Source organism: Gobius niger, assembly GCF_951799975.1.
Source record: "Gobius niger genome assembly, chromosome: 9".
Taxonomy (NCBI): Eukaryota; Metazoa; Chordata; class Actinopteri; order Gobiiformes; family Gobiidae; genus Gobius; species Gobius niger.
This window is the reverse complement of record NC_136860.1, coordinates 30,336,698-30,351,588: the sequence shown is the minus strand read 5'-3', so window position 1 is coordinate 30,351,588 and position 14,891 is coordinate 30,336,698. Positions and strand designations below refer to the sequence as shown.

General features: G+C 40.4%; 1 protein-coding gene across 1 annotated transcript in view; it reads right to left on the bottom strand.

Annotated features, from left to right (window-relative positions):
- Positions 1–14,891, bottom strand: part of LOC306967602 (partitioning defective 3 homolog B-like) — a 388,088-nt gene that overhangs the window by 205,657 nt on the left and 167,540 nt on the right. The gene's annotated exons all lie outside the window — the stretch shown is intronic.

Here is a 14,891-nt window from a genome sequence, read left to right as displayed (position 1 = left end):
TGCTTTAAAGGGGAGGGTTAGGTTTTCTAATGGATTACCGTATGAGGCCCAATGTTTTTACTTCCAGTGTTTGATTTTTTCAACTTGACCAAAGATTTTTATTATTTTTTTCAATCCATTCGCCTCGGGAGCCACCTCCAATGCAACATAACAATAAAAAATAATTTACAGTTTGACCCTGATTTAGTAAGCATTGACAATAGGGCTGAACAACATGGACAAAATTTCATATCTCGATATTCATGCCAGATATCTCGATATCGATACGATATAACTATGGGTTAGGCGAAAACCAAGCATTTCAACACAAAAGATTGCCGTTTTATTGATGAAAATCTATATCGTTTATATCTTGCTTTTCCGATTTTAATGTTTTGAATGTTCATATTTCGATATCAATACGATAACGATATACTATTGCTTTGCCGATATTAATATCTTGAATGTTCCTATGTCGATATCGATAACGATATATCTTTCACCCCTAATTGACAATGAGACTGACTATTATGACAAAGGCCATTGATCCACAGTCACTTAACCCGGGAACCACTTTTGGGTCCCAATGCACTACTTTAGAACCACTGATTTATACAGTGCATTAAAAGCATTACACATTCTGCTTCGAAAGACAAAACAACTGATTTAGGGCCCGATCTTCCACCTGCTGCAACAACAGCGTTGCTCAAGGCAAAGTTGGTACCTTGCGTACAAACAATGGAGCGCCACTGCTTTTGCGTTTGCCTGAGGGCGTTGCTAAGAAAAAATTGGTCGGCTGAGGCGCAGTGTGCTATGAACAGAGCTGACTACAAAGAGCACTTCCTGTTCGCTCTCTTCTTCTCTACATTAACATCGCGCACAGCCTCGTGCATCTTATTAAGGGCTGGCAGGACAAACTACAAACTATTTCTCCCACTGTGAGTTAAACACTGTCTGAATATATCGATGGTCTCACTCCAGCGACAGTATTAACTCCACGCCATGGTGGCAGAACATTTTTCAGTCTAGTATGGTCTGTAGGAGGTAAAATTTGGTGAGGGATCACTGCTGTGCATTACATCGCAATTGGAGTCTGTCCAGCCCCTGTCCTGCCCACTTACTGCCCCAGGTATGAAGCTGAAGATTGCACAGAGCCCCCCCTCTACGCAAAAGTCTAGTCTACAGTTTGTGTTTAGAAATACAAGATCGATAGTGTCAAAATAAATATTTATTTCTTAGCAGTTTTAAAAACACAATCCAAAACTCTATTCTCCTCCTTTGCCTGTTTAAAAGTGAGTCTAGTATGTTTATGTGATATTTCATTCCAGCCTGGTCACATCAGTCCAAGACTTACAGAGTAAAGTCTGGAGTCACAAGATGTCTTCCAAGGATAAACAAATGTGTACTTGAAATGAGGCAGCATTCTTGTCAGAGTAACTGTTACGACCCCGGGTTCATGAAAAGAGGAGCAGGATGCAGAGTACGAGTTTTTAACCTAAAGGGTATTTTATTTTCATTTAAATAAAGGTTAAAAGTATATATCTATATCTATATTATCTTTATTGCTAAGTTACCCTGACATTGTTACTGGTATCTATTCCCAACATTGTAACCGTTGAAAAACAAGCTATATTAGGGCCCCAAAAGCTCAAAGGATTTTGTGGTATTATTCTCTATAGGCACAAATGGGAATGTTTAGTTACTGAAACATAATCGCTCACCATTCATTTCACCTTAGGGCCTAAACTTCACACACAGGCACTAATGACGTCTGCATTTCAAGTCACTTTGCATCTACAACTTAAAAATTACAATATAATACCAAGCCTACGGCGTTCACATTTTCCACGGGGCGATGATGGAATCTTTCCATTACCATAGCATTAGCATAGACGTAATGATAGCTCTCATCTTGCATTTGTGGAGCATAGTTGCCCAGCTGTTTTGAAAGGGTGTGGAAGGCTATAGGAGGGAAATTAAAAAGAAAAAAAAGGGCATTCCCAGAAGTAATTGTGTCTCAAATAAGGCCCGCCCTGAAAACCTCAAATCTCTGACACAGGTCCAAGCAGCTGCCTGATGTCCTGCTGGAAGCGTATCACTTATAAAGAATACATCACAGACATAGAAAAAGTAGGTTGGAAAATGAATGGTTGTTGCCAAAAACACACTGTTAAGCTATTCCCAGTGCGATGTGGTGTTGTAAAATGGAGAGGCTTTTCCAAGTAAAAGGTTAAAGAGATTGGACAAGTACTTCATTCAGGGCAATGCCAAAAACTCATTATGAAGTGGACTTAACACAGCCCTGTGCCATTTTCGTTACTGAGGAGAAAACTATTGATTTGACTTTTATTTTCTGCACTGTTCATTTTTGAAATATTTTATGTTACTTTTTTCATTCATTTTCTTAACTAATGTCATTTGCAGGCTGCAACTCCTGCCTCATCCATAGCATTGTGGTCTAAAAACCTTAGACGTGCTGCCAATCATAGCTTAACGATGGGCTGATATGGATTTTTGTAGGAACGACCCTGCAGACGTCATTACCCGCAGCATTCTGATAGGCGGCTCGTTGTCAGACCCACGTCAGGCCGTGCAGCGAGAGGAGAAAGTGCGAGGATTCAGCAAATGCGTCCAAACATCAGTCTAAGCACATGTGTTGACCTATTACTTATCTTATTATATAAGATATATAACCCCCCACTTTCAAAATCCCAAATCTAAAAGCTTCTTGACTGGAGATCTTACAGTACAGTGTAAGTGTAACGCCTGATTTGAAAGCTAAGACCTACAAAACATTTTTCATTGTGTTGTTGCCGTGTTGTCGCCACTCTTTTGTTGTATTATTGAAACTTATCTGTTGCTCTTTGTCACGTTTTTGTTGTTTTTTGTTGCTTTTTGTGTCATGTTTTGTTGCGTTTTTCTTTTGTGACTTAATGAGGGTTTTTTTTTGTTATTTTTTGTGGCTTTATTGTAATTTTTTGCTAAGTTTTTGACGCATTTTTATCCGTCTAATTTCCGTCGATATTTTTTCTAAGAAGCTTTTAGATTTGGGTAATGCTTCATTTGTGCTTGGTTCAGGTGGGGATAAAGGTTAAAGGGGCTAGATGCAAGTTGGCCATTTCATACTCACTACTGCCACCTCAGGCCATACATGTAACTGCAGCTTCTACATTAAGCTATATAGTCCCTTTAACCTCTTAAATCTAAAAGCTTCTGGACTGGAGATCTTACAGTGTAAGTGTAACGCCTGATTTGAAAGCTAAGACCTACAAAAGATTGTTTTGTTGTTGTGTTTTCTTGCTTTTTTGTGTCTTTTATTGTAATTTTGATGTTTTTGTCTCTTTTTTGTTACGTTTTTGCCACATTTTCATCCTTGTTTACGTCTAATTTACGTCGCTATTTTGACACCTTTTTTCTAAGAAGCTTTTAGATTTGGGTAACGCTTGATTTGTGCTCGGTTCAGGTGGGGATTAAAGTTAAAGGGGCTAGATGCAAGTTGGCCATTTTATACTCCCTAGTGCCACCTCAGGCCATACATGTAACTGCAGCTTCTACATTTAGCTATATAGTCCCTTTAATCTCTTAAATCTAACTGGAGATCTTAAAGTGTAAGTGTAACGCCTAATTTGAAAGCTACCTACAAGACCTACAAGACCTACAAAGATTTTTTTTTTCTTTTTTTTTTTCTTTTTTTGTTGCTTTTATTGTCATGTTTTTGTTGTTTTGTTGCGTTTTTTATGTGACTTTATTGAGGGTTTTTTTGGTATTTTTTTGGCTTTGGTTTTTTTGTAATTTTTTGTCATGTTTTTGTCGCTTTTTCATCCTTGTTTATGTCTAATTTCCGTACCTGTACCTGACCTTCTTGTGACCCAGTGGCTGTATGCGTGGTTTCCATGGCGACTTTACTTTCCAATCACGGTGACTTCGACAACGCTCCAAGATCAATTGTTTTGCAGATTTTCTTTTCTGGGAGGGTCCGTCAGCAGTGAAAACCTACCAGAAACTCTAAAATCCATTGATCATGACGCATCATAGAGGCCACTGTGATGGAAAGTAAAGGTGCCATATCCACTCATACACCCCCTGGTTCACTGAAAGGTCAAATACGCACACATAAAAAGTTCCATAATGCACCTCTAAAACAATTCCTAGTCTGTGATTGCACCTTAACCTGACAATAAAACCTGCTCTGATTCAGCACCGTAGAAAAAGGTAGTGCTTGTGCTGTGTCATGTTTATCTGTGACCGAATACATGCTGCTTCTTGTGGCTAAGACAGAGAGGCCGGGATGCTAATCATTCTGCATGCATTTAATTTGGTTTCAACGTATAGGTCAATTTTACCATCTCTAATTAAAGCAGCACGTAATTACAAAAAGTACTATATACCCTAACACTCCCCTTAATAGGGCTGGGCTTGCAACAAGTCAATAGAAATAGCGGCGGACAACCAGGGCAGTAAAAAAGCCAGTCTGATTGATAAACTCAAAGTGGCAGATAGAAGCCTCGCACACAGAGATGCGAGTGGAGTGGTGCTAAACTCAAGTACTTACAAATGAAATGGTAGCGACTTCAAGGTAAAGCCAAATAGAAGAAGGAGAAAAGAAAAAAAACTTGAGAAATGTGGCTCTCTCAGGTAGGAGTTTTTGAAGCCAGCGCTAGAATAGTGGCTTTTAGATAAGTGTGTCCTCTGTATCGGTCTATTTCTACCTCGGCGTCTTTACGGAGGGAGGGAGAGTGAGAAGTAGAAGAGAGTGTCCCCGCTTTGATATGCACTTTCCACAAATTAAGGAGGTAAATCTCGCTCAGAGCTGAGAGTATAGGAGACCGAAGGAGGCAGGGAGCAAGTGGGGAACTCAAGTGTTGTGTAAATGCCGCCTACAGATGAGAGGAGAGAGGGGAGGGAAGGGGACTTGTCTGTCAAAAAAGACAGAGAGAAAAAGGGGGAGGAGAGAGGGATGAAATAGTGGAGAAAATAGAATGTAGAGAGCAAGTATATGAACTTCAAATAATAAATCAGTCTTGATGAAGCCAGTCATTCTGATGAAAAAAGGGTCCCAAGATCTAAAATTTCATTGGCCGTCTTTTGCCGTCTTTGGCATTGATTACAGCACACACTGTTGTGTTTGTATTGTTTCAATAAGCTTCTGTGATGTCAAAAGACCCAGTGTTACATCGCTATTTGCACCAAGATCTTGCATTGATGATGGGAGCGTGTGACCACTGTGCAAAGCCTTCTCCAGCACATCCCAAAGATTCTCAATGGGGTGAAGATCTGGACTCTGGTGTGAAAATGATGTCTCGTGCTCCATGAATCCTAGAATTGCCATCTTGGAATATGCCCGCGCCACCAGGGAGGAAGGAATCCACTGAATAACCTGGTCATTCAGGATGTGCAAGATCTCATTCCTTGGGCACATTGGGGGTCATTTACCAAGCGCTTGTTTCTCATGGGCAAAACTAGTAGAATGTGGAAAAGTGGATAAGCAGCAGAGTAATCTACACATTCTTGGATCATGCAACATTCTCTTCTTTACATGAAACAGTAATAAAGGCTATTTCAAATGGTAAAGTGGGTGCAACATGCCCAGAAATAGCTATATACTCACTATTTATATATAAATGATAAATGACCCCCATAGCGTTGCTGAACCTAGACCTGAACAACTGCAGCAACCCTAGATCATAACAGCTCAGTTCAATACTGGTGGCGATTTTTTTGGGGGCCAGCCTGTCAAAGTACAGTGAGAACCATATGTTTAACCGTATGTTCACACAGTCTCTTCAAGGTAATGCCTTCAGGGAGGAGACTACAGAATCTACGGGCCAGTTCCAGTCGACTGAAGAACAGTTTTATGCACAAGGCCATCGGGACGCTGAATCCCAATGCCCAATGCCCACCCTCTTCCCAGACCCGGTGCTCCACAATCAAGGATGACAGAAAGATCAATTCAAATCATTCACATGGTTTGACAAATAAAAAATCTTGAATCTTACATACACTTCATAAAAAGACACATTTGCATTTTTTTTTTAGGTCAATTAGAATTTTAAAAATAATTTCTATTTGTCAAATTCCAGAAGAATGAGAGATGCAATTTTCTACACAATTTTGTATTACTTAAGTGTATGTAAACATATGGTTCTCACTGTCAGTACTTCAATAAACACGAGCTGTCGTCACACAGTACACATGGTCTGATCAAGCTTCAACTCAAAACACACACTCTAACTTAAGAAACCTATGAAAGCTACTTCCTAAAAAGCAGATCACAAACTTACTATGGAAAGTTTAGAATCAACTTCTTTTAATCAATGATGTCTCTGCATTGTGAAAAGAAGAGGAGAAAATCCACAGGTGCACAGGGGTCAGTGAGGACACGCCAGCACAGTGATATATTGTTGACGATTGTCCTGGGAGTTGCCCCATGACCTCCTCCTTGAGTGGGAGGATGGCTACCGGTGGTGCACTTTACATTCTATAACAAGAAAATAAATAACAGCTATGGCGTCTTACCTGGCCCGTCTCCAACAATGGTTCCAGGGTTGCTCTCATCTTCCACTGTAAAGATAAAATTACCAATTATTTGACAGCAAAAATATCAAACACTCCCTTATTTTTTCACATTTGCTCTCATTCATAGCTTTTGAAACTGCTTTCCACATAGACCTGGGGCTGTTAAAGGTACAGTTCAGGCTCTGCTCTAATGCATTGGGGCTTTTCCCAATAACAGATGATCTCTTTTTGTTGTACAAGCAGCGGAGAGTCTTTTTCTCCAAACACATTACAACCTGAACAAATGCCATGAAATTTTTGACTCGGAGACAAAATTGATTGAAAACATGCCGCTGCTGACAGATTGCAGTCGTTCATCAAAGCTGATTCTTTTGGAGCGAAGCAAAGCTCACATTGTCAATACGCGAAGGATAACTTTGAACAATGATTGTCTCGCTCTCTTGTGATTTTGTATTGTCTGTATTGATTTGTGGAGGGGTAAAAGTATCGAGAATTATTTACACGTGAAATTTCTTCTCACAAAACTAATTTATACATATATAAATAAATAAATCAAAACCTGGATGACTGAGGAGTTACATTGTTTTATATTTACAACATGTATAATGCACCGCAAGACAATTGGACGACAAAAAACTGAATAAAATAAAACTAGGGATTCAGAGAGAAAAACAGAAACTTGCCACATTTAACCTCTTAATCCCCGCCTTCACCAAGTTTATTTTCTCTGCTGCGGCTTTTCCCAAATTTAAAAGTGTCAAAATAGCGACAAAAAAAACGAGGATGAAAATGCAACGAATAGGTGACAGAAGAGCAACAAAATAGCGACAAAAAAAAACTACGAAAAAACAAAAAAAACTATGAAAACACGACAAAAAAACTACGAAAATACAACAACAAAAATACCAAAACACAACAAAAACACTACAAAAATACAACAAAAAACTACAAAAAACACTACAAAAAAACTACAAAAACACCATAAAAAAACTACGAAAGAACAAAAAACACATACAAAAAAAATCCGTAGAAAATGTTTACATAAATACCGCAACAACGCGACTAAAAAGCTACAATCAGGTCTTGGCTTTCAATGAGTCACACAGGCCTATGGCTGTAAAGAAGCTTTAAGATTTGGGTAAAACCAAAAATGTGCTCGATTAAAGCGTGGGTTCAGAGGTTAAACAAGGTTAAGGAATACTTCCTTGTATCAAAGGTACATTTCCATTCAATTTCCAGGTTCTTGGCGAGGTTTGATCAGGATTATCCACTACCTGGAGAATTAGCCTATGCAAACTTCACACAGTTAGCTCCATGCGGTCTGGGAGTCAAACATGTGACCGTCTTGCTGTGAGCCACCATGCCTCCAAGTGGATAATCTGAAACCAAGCAAAGGATTGGCTGTGGCAACAAGCTTCTGTATATTTTGGTGGCCAAAAACAAGCGCCACACACTGCCATGAACCACCTTTATCTTTGATGATGGCACGGGCATTCGCTGTGGCATTGTTTGATAAGCTCCTGCAATGCCACGAGATTCATTCCCGTCCAGTGTTGCCTTCCTTTTTGCACAAAGATCTTGAGTTGATGAAGGAAGAGACGGACCAGCGCGCAAAACCTTCTCCGGCACATCCCAAACATTCGGAGAGGGGGGGAAAAGTCGGTATATTCGGGTAAACCTGACCAACTGCAGCAACACTACATCCAGGAGGGGACTTTAAAAAAATGTGATGTGTGCTGACCGAAAACTTAAAAGTCCTCTTGTAACTAAGCGAGTTTCCTGATGGCTCCAAAAGTTCAACTACTTGCCTCAAGCCAACACACCATGACAACATCAAGCCTATAAATGATCCCAGAGTTACCCGCTGTTGTTCTAATCAAATTAAGTGTTTAATTGATCATGACTCGGGCTGATTACAAAGTGGACCTGTTTCTCTGAAGTCGGGTTACTCCAGTTCATCTTTCTTCTCTGTCGTGACTGACCTGCTCTCATTTCTCAGGCCTGTCCGCGACCTTCGGCCCCCGGCTAAATCCCCTCCTTATTTATGTTTCCTTCAGTTTCAGCCATTGAAGTCTTCCTCCTGACTTTCTTGTTTGGACAGCGACTCCCCGCGTCGCTTCTCTGTCCGGGTTAATCCAGCTTTCACTTGCGAGCTGTGTCACGTTTGATGCATTGTTTGCAGATGTGCCAGTAAGGAAATACAGCTTCTCACATTACTGGGATTAAGGAGATTCGGCAGATTTTGGAAAATCCTGAGCAGTTTTTAAGAAAGGGATTTTACTTTCTTAAATGTGAAGCCAAAAAAGCAATTGTTTATGAGCAACATATTCTGCACAATTGACTTAACACATTCTCTTGAGTACCTCAGCATTGTTTTGTTTTTTTTCACATTTAAAATTTATAAATGAAAATAAAACACAGTAAGGAGTGAGAGAATTTCACAGTGGCCTGGACTGCCCTCTGCAGGCAGTAGTGGGAATGACACATTATAAAACAGCTCGCTAGGGGAAAAAATGGCCCCGTGAACTGCTCCAAACGGGTCCAGTGATGCTAACACAGGGGTGGGCAAACGTAACTTGGCCCTGCAAAAGATGATCAAGCCCAATATGCATTGCCTGTGTTTTCATTGATTTAAACAAGATAACACATAACTGCAGATATTTGGTGGCTTTTTAAAAGGCAATACTTACTGTACTTGTTTGAAACTAGGAAATCTGTGCTAATATGACTGTTTTATGTGCCCTCTATGACGCAACATAATCCAGGAGATTTAAGTGTGACAGCAGTAGAAGAAGAAATGACTGATCTAATGGTGTTAAAAGGATTACTCAAAACTGCATTAATCAAGCAAAAATATGACTCCAAGCACAGTACATTACATGCTGAAAAGGTTTACATACCCTGACAGAATATTTGATTTTTTTGGACTATTTTCCAATGAATATGAAAGAAAACACTTTTTTCTTTTTCTTTTCACTCATAGTTAGTTGTTGTGTGAAGCCGTTTATGGTGAGTTTGCTATTTTTAAATCATAATGAAAAAAGAAACTAACAAAATTACCCTGATAAAACGTTTACCTACCCCAGTTTTTAATACTGTGTATATCCCCCTTTAACATCAAAGACAGCTTAGGGTCTTTTGTGGTAGTTATGGATGAGGGCCTTTATTTTTTCTGATGTTCAAGCGGCCCATTCTTCGTGGCAAAATGACTCTAGTTCCTGTAAATGCAAAAACTGCACATTTGAGTTCTCCCCACAGTGGTTCAATGATATTGAGGTCAGGAGACTGAGATGGACACTAACGGGACCTTCACTTTATTCTGCTGGAGCCACTGGCATCAGTGAAGATAAGATGACACTTTATTGATCTCACAGATGGAGAAATTGCATTCGATGAGGGAGCATCCGGCAGCAGCACCCATTCAGTGCGCACCACTCTTTTTCCACCTCCATATTTCACAGTAGGTCTATACTTTTCATCATAGACTGAACAGAAAAGACAAAGGGAGAGAGGAATATTGTACATCCAATTACACAATGGAGATAACTTTTTTTACTTAAATTTGGCTGTAAATACTGTGGTGCTAGCCCGCAGATAGCTTTGCCTGTTAGCCTGTTAGCTTCTTCTTCGTGATTCCATTAGTATGTATTGGGGCCTCCAACCCGGAGCAGGAAAGCTGCAAGTGGGGTTTTCTGGCCAAACACTTGTATTACCCCCAGAGGGACTACAGATTTATTATGGTAAACAAGTTACTTAGCACTGCTTTAAGGCTACATTTGTACTTCAAAGAGCATCTTCCCACATTCGTATTCACAATATTTAAAAGCTGTATAAAGTAGCTGGAGACCAGAGATTAGATTTCATTATGTCGTTAAAACTAACAACTGTAATAATTTGCACCATCTATTTTATCTTTCTGTATTTATTATTTCTTTCATCACAAGTGAGTATATCGTGGCCATCTATAGCCGCACTTTCAATTCTTTTTGTTATTCCAACGTTCTTTCCACGTCTGATATTATCCCTCCCTCCGCCCAAAGCCACAAAGCATGTAAGAGCCAATAGGAACCACATTGACTGGTAGCGCTGTCCCGTTCTCTCAGACACGTACCGCGACCACAAAACTGCCTTCAAATTCTTCACTAATCAAAACCAAGTCTGGGCACAGTGCGTCTTTAAACAGCGTGTGGCTCAGGAACAACATGAGGGTTCTGGCTGGGGACACGCACAGTCAAACAATATAGGCCGAAACCACAGTAAGAAGTGAGAATCTGCCATCGTAAACTTGAAATATTATTTGGAAATGTCAGCGCTCGACACGTTTAGTTCATTTGGAGATAAATGGTTTCATATTTGAAAAAAAAAAAGAAAGCTTCAAAAACAAACTACTATGAGTGTGCATAATGTTTTGTTAAAACCTTGCAACATATTTCCAAAGCTATGTTTGATTTAATGTTGTATTTTTGCAATGTGTTCATGCATAAAGAGACCAGTTAATCAGTTAACCATGTTAGTGCCATATGAACTATCTCGGGCTTTGAGAACGTCTTGTCTCCTGCTGGTCCCAGAGTCAGGACTAAACACAGTGAGGCTGTTTTTCAGTTTTATGTTGCTAACATCTGGGTTGTCTTCAAGATGATGAGAGACAGGCCTCTGCTCAGACCATGTTGAAATCGAGGCTGGAAAATGGTTCTATTTATCTATCAGCACTTTAAGCTTTCAATGTTAACCTCCTACCCCAGCCTTAATTGAGAGCATTATCTCTAGTTCAGCTTTACCCAAATCTAAAAGCTTCTCGACTGGACCTCGCAACCTATTGGCCAGTGTAACAGCTCATTTGAAAGCTAAGGCCTACAGAACTTATCTGACTTTTTAGACGTGTTTTCATCACATTTTCGTCACTTTCTAGTCGTGTTTTTGGCACTGTTTTGACATAAATAATCATCAACCTCTTAAAGTGAACAGAATTTTCAAAAGTAAACAATCAAGCTCCTCCCCCTTCTCTCCCGATTGGACCGGACCGGCCGGTTCACAGGAAAAGCTCGTCTCATGGGTCAAAGTGGTATCCCGCGGATTCTGATTAGTTGCTGAAATCAGCAAAGGGAGGGACTTACGGTTACCTTAAATTTCAGACCCTGACTGTCAATTATACACAATCTATTAAATTTGTGAAATATTTAAACTTACAGACTATCACTTTAACCCTCACCTGAACCTTTTCTCCAGTTTGGCTTCACCCAAATCTAAAAGCGTCAAAAAGGGACAAAAACGAGGATATTCATGCCAGATATTTCATGGGTTAGGTGAACAAACAAAAACATAATAATAAAGAGTGCAGTTTTTTTTGATGAAAATCTGTTTTGTTTATATCTCGCTTTTTTCTATTTTAATGTTTTGAATGTTTATATCTCGATACCTTACATCCTAAATCACTTTCAATGACTTTGTGTACAAACTGAGGTCTACAAATAATCTTCACACTTTTCCAGAATGCACTGATGTTGCAGCTTTTGTTTATCAAAAAGGTTTTATTAAAAAGATTCAGATTCCCCACACTATAACGTGTACGACTGGGGCCAGAACTACCCAGATTTCTGTGCTTTGGCTTCCATTTTAGCTTTGGTTGTAATTAAAGGTTAATTTGCTAACATCCAAATTATAAAAATAGTTAAATACATGAGATAAAACAAAATTAATTCCCAATAAAACGTTTCACAACATTCAGAACAGCCCTGGTTTGGAAGAAACAACATTCCCTCTTTTCCCAACTAAAAATCCATGCTCACTTTCAATTATTCACATTACGGCAATTATAAAACCCCGAATCGAGGCAGAGAGACTTTCTTGGCGGACTAACCGAATTAAACCCTTTCCCAAACATTGTGCTCAAAATGAGGCTCTGAATGTGAGCACAGTGAGGTGGAATAACCGGTTTATAAATGAAATAAAGAAAATCTGATTATACAAATACTTCTCCAGCGCCAATATCCATGTAGCCTGTGGAGCTGTGCAGACGCAAGGAATAAATTTATAAAGGAACTCGGCAAACAGACAAGGGGACATTGAGAGGGAGACGCAGAGGGCGAAAAGGGCCGCGATTCTGGGAAGAGAGTTCATGATTTGGGCACAGGTTCATATATCTTAATTGAGGATCAGCAGAAAGTTACGTTTAAAATGTTCAAATTTAAACGGAACAGTGTTATGTAACCAAGAATAAATGGCTGGGAATGCAGTGTGCAACAAACTTCAAGTAAAAAAACGATTTGGGAAGGTATACAATAAAAAAGCTAACGAAATCTACCCATCAGACTAGAGATGTGTCTCTAAGAAAAACATCATGTACAATAAGGAAGCAGAAAGTACATCCTGGACTGTGGTAAATACAGCATTTTCACATGGGTACATACTGTAGATAACTTGGAGCTTATCATCGATGCATTTGTGTCTTCACGTTTAGACTACTGTAACAGTTTGTTTTCATGTCTTAACAAGAAGGAGCTCTCTCGACTGCAATTAGTGCAAAACTCTGCAGCGAGAATTCTGACCCCCACAAACAGGAGGACCCACATATCTCCTGTTTTAAAACAGCTTCATTGGCTGCCAGTGTCTTTTAGGATCAAGTTTAAAATTCTGATTCTAGCCTTCAGAGCCGTGCATGGTCAGGCTCCTTCTTATATCAGTGCTCTGATCCAGCCTTACACCCCTGCGCGGGCTCTGAGGTCTGTGGACCAGAATCTGCTGAAGGTTCCACGTACGAGTTTTCGTACTAGAGGTGACCGATCCTTCCAGGCTGTTGCTCCCAGGCTCTGGAATGATCTTCCGCCCTCTTTGCTCTATTGACTCTGTTGATTCTTTCAAAAGCAACCTTAAGACACATTTATTTGTTCAAGCTTTTAATGAGCTACTTTTGGGCTGCTATGATTTCTGTGTTGTTTTGACCCCTTTTTATATTGTATGTAATTTCTGCTTTTTAACTGTGTTGTGAAGCACTTTGTGGCCTTTATCTGTGAAAGGTGCTATATAAATAAAGATTACTTACTTACTTACTTACTTACTTACTTACTTACTTACTTACTTACTTACTTACTTTTAGCCAATCTTCCTGCTAGGTAATCCTGAACATGGGTATCTGGGCTAAAAAAAAAGGTCTAATATTACATCTGACTGCCTTAGCTTTCATTACAGCACACATTCACTTTGGCATTGTTTCAATAATCTGCAATGTCAAAGAATCCAGTGTTGTATTAAAGATTGTCCATGAAACTGATGTCTCCTGCTCCCTGAACCACTCTTGCACAATGTGAGCCCGATGAATCCTGGTGTTGTCTCGTTGTCTTGGAAGAAGAAATCCATCCATCAACATGGCCATTCAGGACGGTCAGGTCGTCAGCCGATCTCATTGTCTACACACATAGGGCCAGATCTTGTGCCTGACACAAGGACAGCGTGAGCATCAAGCATCAAGCATCAAGTTTATCTTCCGTGTGGCCCATGTGCCTGCGTCGCTTGTTCACCTTATTCTGCCACGCCCACTTTTGCCTCTTTTGCTTTGTCTCGGCTCTTCCGTTGTCCTGACACTTCCGGTAGAGCGCGAAGCCCGTTCATTTAAACGGAGAACAAATCAGATGTTTAGTAGATTGATAGGAGAAAAGGGGCGGGCACAATTCATGGCGACGCCCACGCGAACCTCCGGATTATGGTGAATAAAAAGAGAAGAGGTCGACTGGGGCGTGGTTTATTACAAACGGCACTGGGAGCGGTGAACTCCGATGGCGCCTCACATTCATTTCCTTTTTTAAGCATTATAGGCTCTCACTGGTCAAACTAAAAACTGTATTAACCCCATCGTGAGCTAAACAATTTCCATGTCCCGAGAGAAAGAGATGTCGGCTACAGCTGGTCCGGCTGTGGCACGGGTCAGCACCCGATCGGCCGTGATTGCGTTAGCCACTCCCCCACAACCCCTCTCCTTCCTCCTCGCCACTGAGTCTGGGTGGAGGATAGGCTGTTGTACATAACCTCACCATTGGCTTGGCCATGGGTGTTTCTCCACCCCATGTACTTCCCACTTAAAAGTGCCAAGTCTGGAGTGGCAAGATCTGAAAGTGCGCTCCTTCTAAGCACAAAATGCTATGCCACAGTCTGCATTTAGAAACACAAGATCGGGCCCATAGTGTTGCTGATCCTAGACCTGACCTACTGCAGCAACCCCAGATCATAACAGTTAAATCCAGGTGGTGGGTTTTTTGGGTGGTCAGGCAATATACGGACAATACTGTAGGTCAGGGGTGTCGAAGTCGTTTGGGTCCTGGGCCAAAATTCAGCCTGCGGGCCGCATATATTGTAAAGGACTGTGGCCTAATAAATAACAACATCTTAAACATATTGCGCTTCAT